We start from the raw sequence: 13,365 nt of genomic DNA, 5'->3' as shown, positions 1-13,365 counted from the left end.
AAAAAGGCTGAAGGACAGTGTCCAGACCCAGAGGTCATGCATCTTGACCAAGAATATGCCTCCCACCCCAAAAATGATTGACTATTACTTTCTTACCCTTTTTTTTTTTACAAATATTTTCCTTTTGATCTTCACTCTTTACAGAATTTCTGAAAATTTAGACTATTTTACTTTTAGATTTCTTACAATATAAGAAAATTTTATATGTAATAGCATTCATGGTGTGGACATGGTATATTGTCTTGAGTATTTTTATCCTCACACAGTGAAGTGTGCTTGTTTAATGCAATGACATGGATCATTGAATCACTAAAATAAAAGAGTAATAAGAGCTCTGTGTGTGTGTGTGTCATCTAAGAATTGTCACCATATGAAGAATTGCTGAAGTAATCATAAATTTTGTATTTTCAAGTTTTAGAAATATGACACAAGATTAGATTTGTTTGCAGTTAAATAGCACTAGGTTCGTTATTTTCCTCTTGATGACAGCTCACTGAATCTAATTATGTGAGTTTAAATTATATCAGATGAAAACAAATTTAAAGAACAATCAATTCATAATACATGTTTCTTTGAAAGAGTGTGTTACCATTATATTGTGTAATTTAATTGTGGTTTCAAAGTTTTTCACTGATTCAGATCATAAATCACAATGACCCCTCCTCAATATTTTCATGAGTTTTATCACAATGAATGATGCTAGAAGGTATTTATGATTGTGAAATTTCCACTAACTACATAGTTATTGCTTTTTCCAAAGGAATAAATCCTAGGTACCTGAGACCAGAACAATATAGTTTTCAACACTGTAAAATTCACAACTGACAGGCACAGTTCCAGGGTCTTAATCATGGGGAAGAGCAACTTCCGTTTGTAGAAATGAGTTAGAGTTGGAAGATTAAGTAAGCAAGCTAAAAATACTTTCAACTGCATATGAAACTCTCTAGAAGTATACCTTGTTGAATAAACATTGAGAATGGGTTTCTTCTACAATATTTATTTCGTTTCATTCCATATCCATTGAACTTTAAATTGCAATAGACAAGTTACTCAAATTACATCTTATAAAATTATATGAAATTTTCTGATGTCCACAAGAACATTCATTATCATATTGAATCATGCATATTTAGTTGAAAAGAAGTTTCCTGTTATATTACTCACCAACTCAAGTTAATTTAGTGAATTGCAGAATCATGGAATTCCATGTTGCTGTCTTCAGTGTTTAGATGAAAACCTAATTTTACAGAGAGTATGAGTAGCCATTGAAGCAAGCAATTCAACTTATTCAGTTGAATTAATGTTTGGTTAGGGTCATAAGTTTTGTGTGTGTGTGGTTCCTGAATATGATAAAAATCATCAACTGAGATTACTCCATTGGAAATTGTGACATTTATGAATATTGTTTATGTTACATATCAATGTCATAATTAGCAATTTTGATAACAAACAGAATTAATTAGATAAAAATTAGAAATGCAAATTTGAAATACTCTAAGTGGAAAACACAGTCCGTGTAATTAATTCACTCTTCTGTCTTAGACTTTGAGTCCTTCCTTTCCACTACTACTAGAGCTTGGTATATGTTTTACAAGCTTCCATATATATCTTATACATACTTTATGGCATATGGAAACAATTCAGAGCTGAATTATTTGATTTCATAGTCTTCTCATACCACTAGACTTCCATAAATAATATTAATACCTCAAGTGTATTAGGTTTATTTAATTTGAGGAGAAGTAGAATATACCTTATTTTAGCCACACAATTTCACAATGTATTTTTTTCTAAGATAAATATATTTTTTCTAACTGTTGTAGAATTTGGCTAGTGGTTATGAATAGTATTTTATGTTTATTTCCTCCAAAGTAATTACAACAATAAAAATGCTTGACTAAAATTTTTATTGACATTTCAACATTTATTGGCTAAAATATTTATAAGAATGATGTATATTTAATGTGTACGATTGATGTAATGGGCATTACTACATATACATAATGTTAAGACAGGCCAAATGCTAAACAACCAGGCCTAAATAATATTTTTTTAATTGAGGTAAAGCCTTGGTAGAAATTTTCTCCTGGATTTGTCTCCAATTTTGACCCTACTACCTCTGGCCCAGGAAGTTATAGAAGAGGAAGGTACCAGAAGCAGCAAATTAGCAAATTAAGGAAGCTGAGACAAGTTAATAAAGCAAAAGGTAACTCTATTAAATATAACACATTTTGAACAATCAACTGTATTTGATTTTAGTAAATTTCAAGTAAGATAATATATATGAAAAATTGACTCATTACTTTGATATATTTTGGCTAGTAAATTGGAGTCCATGTTTAGCCTTTTTTTTTTTTGCTTATTTGCAGGTTATCTATTGTATTTTAGTTGCTTAAGCTTATTTTCCCAATTACAACTAATTCTAACTGAAATGTGAAACATTTCAATACATACTTACACACATATATACATATATATATATAATATGTGTTGTATGTGCATACATTCATATATATGTATACATTTATATATGTGTATATATCTATATATAAATTTATATGTATATATATATGGATTGTGTATATAGATATATACACATATATGCCAGAAATCTTCATTATTTTTAATCTAAGGAGATAAAATAGTTGACAGAATAAATTTTTTGTTCTTTATAAGGGCTTTGAACTAATGACTTTATTCCTTTCAAGAAGCATTCAGTACTTTTTCACGTTGCTTTGAGGAAAACATGCTAGAGGAAAATACGCAAGAAGTTGCTTTATTGATTTTTTTAGTCTCAAAGCGTACTTTAAAAAAAAAAACATTTAAATAACTTATGTCTACATGTAAAACTCAAATATTGGTTTAATTCAAATGAGACATACGTAAAACTTGTTTCCTCTGGGATATGAAGGTTGTTTTCTTAGAGCAATGGGAAGGCCAGAGGAAAGAAAGGAAGATATTTAAAGCTGGGTAGGAGGCAAGCAGATAGATGCTTATGTTTGTGCCAAAGTTTCTTGAATCTGCTCTCAGGGAGTAAAAATGTTACATTACTTTCATAAATCTAGGTAGAGAAACAACTTCTTCCTTTTATAGTTGAAGGAGAAGAGTAGGCTTTTGCTTAGCATGCATCATCAAGCAGAATCTAGTAAAGAGTATTAAATTTAGTTATATAAAACTAGCTCAAAGAACTATTCCCTGAATGTTCAAATTTCCAGATTTAAACTGGCAGCTGTTTAAAAGAAAAGATCTTGCGACAAGAGGAAAGGCTATATTTACAACTGATTATGCTCTTTGTAATGAGAAACAACAGTTGTTAACTGAAAAATTCTTCATTTGAATCTACTATGTGCAAAATGGCTCCTGAAAAAAAAAAAGTAATGAAGAGTATGCTGAAAGAAGAATAAACCACTTTTGACTTACTTTTCAGACATCTATGAAAGTGATATTTTAGGGAGTGAATTTACATGTTCTCTGAAGGTCATAAATTAGAAACATAGTTTCTATCTGTAAACACTGTGGGTTCATCTGAATAAATACCTACTTCTTAGCATCATTTGAAAAGCTATAGTAAGGGCTGGGAAGGTCGTCAGTGGTAGAGTGTTTGCCTTGCATGAACGAGGCCCTGGGTTGAATTCCTCAGTACCACATAAGCAGAAAAGCCGAAAGTAGTGCTGTGGCTCAAGTGGTAGAGTGTTAGCCTTGAGTTGAAGGGCTAAGTGACAGCACCCAGGCCAAGAGTTCAGGCCCCACGACTGACCAAAAAACCCCCCAAAACCAAAAACCAAACCAAAACTATAGTAACATTATGTGAATCATATCTTCCAAGTTATTTCTTAGACTATTTCTTCTCATTCTCATTATGATTTTAAAGCAAAGTATTTACTAAAGTATCCTACTAATTAATGCAAATAACTAGTCTTTCTTTGTATTTCAGTTAATAAGGTATTCACATTAAATCCAATTTTAGGGTGGATTAAATAAATTCTTAGATACTATATATTTATACAATATGTATTATATATATATTAATTATCACTACCTGGAAAAGAAGAATAATGTTCTTTTGTAGAACATTATTTAAACTTTTTAAAAAGGTTTCTTTAGAAGTTTGTAACACAAAAGATTATTTTTGTAAAAAGACTTAAATGAGGAATCTTTATACTACAGGTAAGAATGAAGCACAGTCATAAGAGATGCATTTATCTGACTCAAGAAAAACCAAAATTATTGGCAGGGATGTATTCATATCGACAATATGACTGCTAATTTAACGTTTTGAGTGGAGGGAAGAATTTAATATTATTAAAGGTAAAACATTGTATCATATGAACAAGGAATTGTTATGTATCTATTTTCTTTGAAAACTAAAGGTTCACACAACTTACTTATAGCTCCATCCATCTCATAACTTATAAAAACAATTTCTAATACTGTCAAGTAGTGATTTAATTGAGTAATACATTTTGTCAAGCAAGAAAGATGCTGATATGTATATTACACATCATAAATTATGCGTATAGTAATTTTAGATCTCCATAACCATCTTTTGGTCCAGATATCCTATTAGAAATCAGAATATAAATGCTTATTTATGCAAAGCTTAACTGTTCAGAAACTTGTTCAGACTCTACAACATTTATGTTTTTGATATAAATAGGATTGTAATTCATTAATATCCACTTCCTCAAAATGTCAGAATAGTTTATATTTGCAGCAACTGCATACTTCAAAATGATGCTTTACTCAATTTTAAAAATAGAAACTGATTAGATAAATTTTTCAATATATTTTAATTAAAGTTATTTTGTTGAGTACTGAAGATCATTTCAGTACTTGCCTCTAATGGCCAACATTGATGTCTATGTTGATGCCTGACTTTATTCTAATTTTATATCATATTTCTGCTTAAAACAATAAAATTGTCACAGACAGTGAGATATCGATTTGCTTACTTTTCAGATATTTCTTTTAAAATGTTACCCCAAACATATATTTGTATGTAATTTTCCTAATCAATTTAATAATACTATTAAAATTACCTTCTCTTTTCTAATCACATTATCTTATAATGGTTGGAAAAAATATTATACAATTAAATTTCCTAAAAAGAAACAAGTCCTATATGATTGAATATTTCTTTCATTAACGAATACTATTAATGAAAACATGCATATCTCAGTAACAAAACAAAGGCCTTATGTTTCTGCACCTGTCCCTTCTTTTCACGCTTTGCCATTAAAACAATGTAGTCTTAATAGCATATTGTTTGCTTCCATATTAATCTCAGACTTTAGTTTATTTCCTTCCTCTACATCAACAGTATTGCTAGATTACAAACAGCAGTTCTGTAAAGTTAAATTTTCCCCATGAGTTGAATTTAAGGGAACATCATTCAACACCAGCACAAATTTAAAAAGACTCTCAATGAGGCCAGTGTCTCATGTCTGTAATTCTATCTACTCAGGAGGCTGATTTCTGAGGATCATGGTTCAAAGCCAGTTCCGGCAGGAAAGTCTGTGAAATTCTTATCTCCAATAAACCACTAGAAAACCAGAAGTGGCACTGTAGCTCAAATGGTAGAGCACTAGCTTTGAGCTGAAGAGCTGTGGGACAGCACCCAGGCCCAGAGTTCAAGTCCCACCACTGACAAAAAAAAAGGAAAGAAAAAAAAAGTCTTAATGAACCTTAGGTTCAGTTCACTCCTCTAAGCAAGGCCTTCAAAATCTCCATTCTATTTCTTTTTCTTTTAGCATCAGTTCTCTCATATATCAAAATTCTGTTTTATTCTGGTCAGTATCTGATAGGTTTGAAGGAAGACAGAAATGTATATACATTAAAAAATCATTCTAAGCTTCCAAAGATAAAAATAGATTACAAGAACTACATATCTAGAACAATGTGTAATCTCACTTGCTATTTTAATATTCTGGAACTCCTAAAATTTTGATTTCCTTTGTAATCTTTGCTTTATTTTACTATTTCTTTGGTGGAATTACCATCTCAAACCATGGCCCAGCATTTGTTAAACATTCCTGTTACCACTTGAACCACACTCATTTTTGCCCTCATTAATTTTTGGACAAGTTTTTGCATTTTGCATGACAGGTTAAACATGTCTTTCAATCTCCATTACCTAATCAGTAAGTATTAAAGGTGACATTTACCATGTCTGAACACATTTGCTTTCTGATATCATTTTATTTCTACTCTAAATAGGTCTTTTCATACCAATACCAAATTTGTCTTTGTAGAAACTAAATTGCTTTTGTGCCCTGGATAACAACTAGGTATCACAAAAATTAAGTAGAAATCTCAAAAGTGCATGCATTTTAATAGAAAATAATGTATCAATGAAAAGAAATCAATAAAAAATACGAAAAACCCAGGCATTAAGGTTAGTTATTATGATAGACTTTTTAAAAAATATGGTTTTTAAATCTAGCTGCTGTTGAAGAAGTAAACATTGTTTAATTGTGCATAACTAAATATTGTGAGAAATGGAGAGGCTTTAATAGAAATGCTATAAAAATAAAAAAGACCAGCCGCTGATGGCTCACACCTGTAATCCTAGCTACTCAGGAGGCTGAGATCTGAGGATTGCCGTTCAAAGCCAGCCCGGGCAGAAGAGACTGTGAGACTCCTATCTCCAATAAACCACCAGAAAACCGGAAGTGGCGCTGTAGCTCAAGTGGTAGAGCGCTAGCCTTGAGCTGAAGAGCTGAGGGACAGCGCCCAGGCCCAGAGTTCAAGCCCCATGACCGACAAAAAAAAATAAATAAATAAAATAAATAAATAAAAAAGAGCCTTTTATGGATTGAATGTCCATTTAATCTCTACTACAGTTGAACATATCACCTAAGTAGTTAATCTCAATGATAGGCCTGATCATGTATACATAATTATTTCTTTCATAATCTCAGTATTGCACATGCTTGGCACTAATTGCAATATTTGTGCTAATTATAGTATTTGATACATGAATCATTTTCCTTACAAATGTACAAGAAAATAACACATAACTTCTATCTTCCTAATATTTTTTTCTGAAATGGATTTTAAGCTACTGCTTGGCTCTTTTCTTTAATACAGATGCAACTCTTAAGTAACAAATAAATGAAAACACAGATTCTATATGCCCCCATTGTACTCAATCTGGAATACATTTACAAGTAGTAATCAGATATGATAATTTTATTCAATGTTAGCATAACCTTAAAAAAACTTCTCAACAAAACGATCTAGGGATAATTTAAAACACAACTGGACTATTTGGAAGACAGAGGATTGTAATTCTAGACCAGCTCAGATAAATTTGAGAGACTTTCTCCTGCTCTTTCACATATGCAAATTAATTAATTAACTAATTAATAAGCAATAAACCAAGCTATGGTTGTGTATGCCTGAAATTCCATTTATTCAGGAGGGGGAAGTAAGAGGATAATGGTCCAAAGCTACTCCAGGCAAAGTTAATGGGGAATCACCATAGCTGAAAATCTGAAGGAAGAAAAGATAAAGAAAGAAAAACAAACAAAATCGTGTCTCAAATCATAGAGCAATTAGTGCACAAGTATAAGGACTTAAGTTTAATCTTCAGTACCATGAAAATAGTGGAAATGACATGAAGTTGAAAACTCTTTTGTCTAGTGAAACTGAACAAGTTATTAAACACTGGGAAAATAGTATGCTGTATAAATAATTGCAGTGAGATATGAACAAATATTAATTACTTGTTTTAAGAAAATTTACAGATACTTCCTGAGATTACAAGAGTTGACAAAATAACAGTGATTTTTTTTTTTAAATTAGAATTTTCCTGAAGTTGAGATAGTCATTCAGAGGACATGTGCTCTGATGTAAGAACATAGTTATCTAGAGAATAAAAGAAAATCAACTAAATAGCCCCAAGTAAGGGGGAAAAATCCAACCTTTGAAAACCACAATAGGAAGAAAATGCAAAGTGAAATTCTGTGTGTGGGTGGAAGAGTTTATCCCTTGCTTCAGGTTTGAAAGTAAATCATTATAGACAAAAATTTTTCTTCTGAAGTGTAATAGGGTAATGGAACCAGCATTTCTGCAAGATGCTAGCAGTGAAGTTGTTTCCTTTAATTTGTAAAAGTAGGCTGAAACTGTGGTGCCATTATCTATAATCTTACTTCCACTTCATGTAATACTTTGAATCAAGGAAGTGGAAAGACCAGACTAAAGCAATTCTTTCCTTGTTCTAACTTTTGGCTAAGTAAGTAAATCAGAAAACTCACCAAAATTTTAATAAGAACTATAGCCACTGCCACAGAGCTGGGTTACAATTTGGCATATTGAAAAAAGTATAAAGTATAAAAAGGTAATCAAAAGAAAATGATGTATGTATCCAAAATAATAATAAAATTTAAAACAAAATAAATTTGGTATAATATAAATGGAAGAAAAAAACAGTAAAGATAATAATGAATACTGAAACTTTAGCATTATATTTTCTGTTTTATTCCCCTGAAGGATAATTGGAAAATAATTTCTCTCACACATGATTTTTCCCCCAAAGAATTTATGACTAAAATGGAATATATTAGAATTGGGAAGCCTCTGAACCCATTAATATCATTAGTTGCTATAGTACTGTTTCAAGTAAAGTTGTAAAGCTGTTTACAGTGGGCAAGGCATAAGTTATTTTATATTAGCCTCAATTCAATTCAAACTGTCCACTTAGTGGCCACACATTAAAATGTTTTATTCTCATTTTAATTAATAAGGATTAAAAAATAATTTAAACCCAGATTTGATAGGTATTTCTTTACTAGTATTTCACAAAATATCAAAATTTATTTCTGTTTATCTCTCTTGGATTGAATTCTTGTTCTGAATATACTAACCAAACCTCTGAAAATCAGAGTACCAACTCAGTTTAATACTTAGCAAAATTTCCAATGCTGAATTGCATATATCATTAATTATTCCCATTCCTTGTGAATTGAGACTTCCTTGGAAAAAGTTTATATTGAACATATTTCTCCTCAAATACATCTCAATTGCTTAAAATTTTTCTGGGTATTTTTAGACATGCTTTGAAAAATAATAATTTTGTTCATGTAAAAAACATGACATAAACCATAATATAATATGAACCATGGTAATAAAGTTTAAATATCTCTGAATTTTCAGGGTCATATAAGAAAATAGTTATATCAATTTCACTAAATCCTTTATTTGTTTATTTTCTAAATCCATTTCATAATTTTATCTAGGCTTTTGTGTTTTATGTTTTTATGATAAGAATGAGAAGATCAATGTGCAGTGAGATCTAGTTGTGGATAAATAATACTAAAAAAAGCTGGGTGTTGGTGGCTTATGCCTGTAATCCTAGCTACTCAGGAGGCTGAGATCTGAGGATCATGGTTCAGAGCCTGCCTAGGCAGGAAAGTCCATAAGACTCATCTCCAATAAACCACCAGAAAACCAGAAATGGTGCTGTTGCTCAAGTGGTAGAGCACTAGCCCTGAGCTGAAGAGCTGAGGGACAGTGTCCAGGCCCAGAGTTCAAGCCCCATGACCCACAAAAAATATAATAATAATATTAATAAAAAGATTTGGCATTAGTGAGTATTCTTAAATTTGTCTCAACATCAGAGATGAGGCTGTTTTAATTGAAAAGGACATTTTCAGTGTTCTGGTGTTTTCCTCTCCATTAATGATCATGTTTTGCATTTTATTACTGAAAAATGTTATAGTACATTTACACAAACTATCCTAGCAGAATATTTGTATTATACTTTCAAAACACTTTACCACTGTTCTGAAATCTACTGGTATTATATATTAGCTGGGACAAATCTGAAGGCAGTTTGTTGGGATTTGGCTGGTCATTCTGTGTCACAAAGGTATGCTGCAGCTGCAGTATCCAGAAACACCATGAAATAAAAAAAAAAAAAAAAAAAAAAAAGTTAAAACTAAGAGGAAGAGAGATTTTTTTGACAGTAATAAATACAAAAATGGCACAGACATAATGATGAGTCAGCTGGTCTATTTTTGAAACCAAGTTAATCGATGTCATATGCAGTCAGCATTTACGGATATCATGCTGTTACGGCATAGTTTTCAAGGTTCCTGTAAAGACAGTTCAAGTGGTTCAACAAGAACTACAAAGTGAGAGTACTGAAACAGAAATGCAGGCTGGAGTCAAATGATATAATGTCTGCCTGGAAGCACGAAGACCTGAGCAAACAGTATAATCAAATAAATAATTATATAAATGTTGGATATAAATGAGACCCAATTTGTCTATGCGTATATAGAGGGAGGACATTTTATGTATCTATTACCATAAATCTCTAAATGTGGACAAATAATTGTGACTTTGATGGTTGATGATTTGTGGTTAGGAAGCATCTGAAATTATAGGCCTACTTCTTTCAAACTTATTTCACAACAGAAATAATGTTGAAAAACATGACCAGGGACACAGTATGAATGGATATTTCCTGAACCAGGATAAAGAATGCAATCTTGAATTAATTTCATTGTCCCTTTACATCCTATCCTCATTCCATACATCATTTGGTATAACCAAGAGAAGCTGCATCTGATATAAATTACTTGATTCCAGTAGAGATTAGGGAATCTTAAAGAATCAAAAATCAAAGAGTAGCATTAAACATCATAGAAACATGGAAACATCTATTTTAAAAAAGATCTGGGTAGCATTATGAAATCATCTTTCAAAAAGTAGACTCCTTAGATGTTCGAGATCTCAGAAAAAAACCCACTCTAGTTGTCAGACTTATGTGTGTGTGTGTTAAAATATTGTTGTAATAGAAGTAGAAAATAGAATAATAAAGAGTAAGGAGGAGAGATGAAAGGTTAAGTGAAAAGAAAGATTATTTCTAGTGTTCTATAACAAGTATAATGCCATGTACAAAGATTAATTGTACATTTCAAAATTACTAGCTACAAGAATTTTGATTGTACCCCCAAAATAGAAATGATAAATTTTGGTATAGTAGACATGTAAATTATCCTGATCTGATTTTTTTCGCTGTATGTATGCATGCATTGAAATATTCTACTATACGCAATGAATATGTAACATTATGTCCATCAAAATTATGTGTATTAAATGGAAAAAATAAAAGCATGTCTCTTTCCAAACTTGCTATGCATGTTTCTTGCACAAATATTCTGGCAAAAAGAAATCATAGACTTGCAGAAATAGAGGACTCAATCACTGTGGAGCTTGATTAGGTAAATAGCCAAATGTCGATGTACACATACTTAGCATCCCACAGATTTGGGGTTCCACACACTGTAGAACCTAGAATGAATCCCATAGCTTTGTGATATAAAATGGGAATTCATGTAAAAATGATTTGTACTCATTTTTAAGGTTTTCTTTTAGTTGTGTATAATTATTTCTAAGGCATACAATATTTAATGTCAATATGCTACTTATTCCAATTTGTCTTGTCATCTTTATTACAAGTATGCCAGTCATGCATAAGAAAGATCTCCTTGGAGATAAGAGAAAGCATCAACAAATCTAACCTCTGGAATTAGTTGTCTATTTTATTCTGTTTCTCCATGAATATTGTACATGACCTCCAAAGTCTTTGCTGTTCTGCAAAATATTGTGGTTTCCATATTGTATACATATAATCTCTTGCTTGCAAGCGTGTGACAGCAGTAACCAGTGCATGGCTATTTACACTGTTTTCATATGTTGTCAGGTTTCATCATGAACCTTTCAGTGTTGGAATAACCTGCCAACAGTTGACATTGGTAGTCATGGCCAGCAATCTTCACATTTCTCTTCCCTGGCTTTTTTTTTTTTTTTTTTTGACTGACTGAAGGTGAGTTATAAAATTTTATTCTTTTCCTTGTTTGACTTTTATGACCTACATTCTTTCATTTTCTTTAGCTGTATCTCTCTATAAAGTATATTTTAGAAGAAACTCCAACTAAGTGACAAGCACAGTGTTTTTGATATCGGAGTTATCAAACTGTCCATAACACTGGTGAACTTCTGAACTGCTATAAAATTGGTGCTATCTCTTCTTGTTCCAGAAAATTACACAAGTGCTATGGGAGCTACAAAAGCAGCCTCAATCTTTGGATACACCACATCTGAAAATTTTCTTTTAATGTATATATTTAATTTCTTTAAATTTTAAATTGCCACATTAGCACTAAAGATCATCCATTTTTGACAAAAAATACATTTATTTAGAATTCTAAAGAAGAATAAAATCATGGTGATTACCTTTACCTCACATGTTGACTAGTTGACATAAATGTAAAAGAAGGAATCATTTTGTTTTTAATCTTCCTAAATTATGCTTTCCTCTGTGTTGTCATGGTCTAGAAAGAAGACTTCAAAATTGATTATTCAATTGGATTAAACTTGTTTATGCCTTTCTAATATGTCATGATGCTATTTCATTAGGTATGTTGATCTCAGTACACTGCAGCGAAACTCTGTATAGTTAGCTACATAATGATTGTCCTTGTCTGTGCCAACTCCTTTATTTGTTGGTATTAATTTTTTTTCTCCACACATTCCTACAATGAACTTGATTCCTCCAAAAGGTAGCTTTGGAATTTGATTCTAACAGCATAATAAATTACATGTTTTTGTCTCTGAGACTGATTTAACTTATGTCCAAACAGTAATGCTTGTCTTATATGTTTTGTATGCCGTAGGAGAGATATTAGTATTTACAAAAGCGAAAGCATAGCAAAAGCCCCTCATCACTGTAAGTGCTAAGTAGAAATGGATTATTCCATTTTCTTTCAAGTCTAAATGAAAGATCAACTATAAAAGAAAAAATTACATTATTCCATTACTATTTTACAAAGCATTAAAAAAACCCTCAGAGTGTGAAAGCTAGATTGTATTTATTTACTTATTTAGCCAGTAGGAAAGTTGCAACTCAAGAACAAATGCTTTCTTGGCTTTGCTGGTTAGTTGTTGCTCCTCTACTTGAATCATTACTGCATACAGAATTACTTTTAGTTATTTTGGAGTCTTCTGGATTTTTTCTGTGAGAACTGGCTTTAAAACATATTCCTCCAGATTTCAGCTTCCTGATTAGCTAGGATTAAAGGTGTAAACCACTTGCAATTGGCTAACATTTGTTTTTGTGAGCAGATAAAAATAAATATAATTCACAGTCCAGCTGTGAAGAATAGCAATCTAAGGTTTAAAAATATTATTTTTTATGTATTATAATGTGTCTAGTCACAGTCTGAGAGTTAAAGAATGCATGGACAAAAGGAAAAAATACTGTTTTTTGGTAAAATTAAGTCAAACAATATGGATAAGTATAAACATTCAACTATGGCTTACTAGTAAAGACCAGAGTATTAATAATTCTCCCTC

Source organism: Dipodomys spectabilis, unplaced genomic scaffold (genome assembly GCF_019054845.1).
Source record: "Dipodomys spectabilis isolate Male_0828 unplaced genomic scaffold, ASM1905484v1 ptg000140l, whole genome shotgun sequence".
Lineage (NCBI taxonomy): Eukaryota > Metazoa > Chordata > Mammalia > Rodentia > Heteromyidae > Dipodomys > Dipodomys spectabilis.
The sequence above is the reverse complement of the archived record's forward strand: the minus strand, read 5'-3'. Positions refer to the sequence as shown.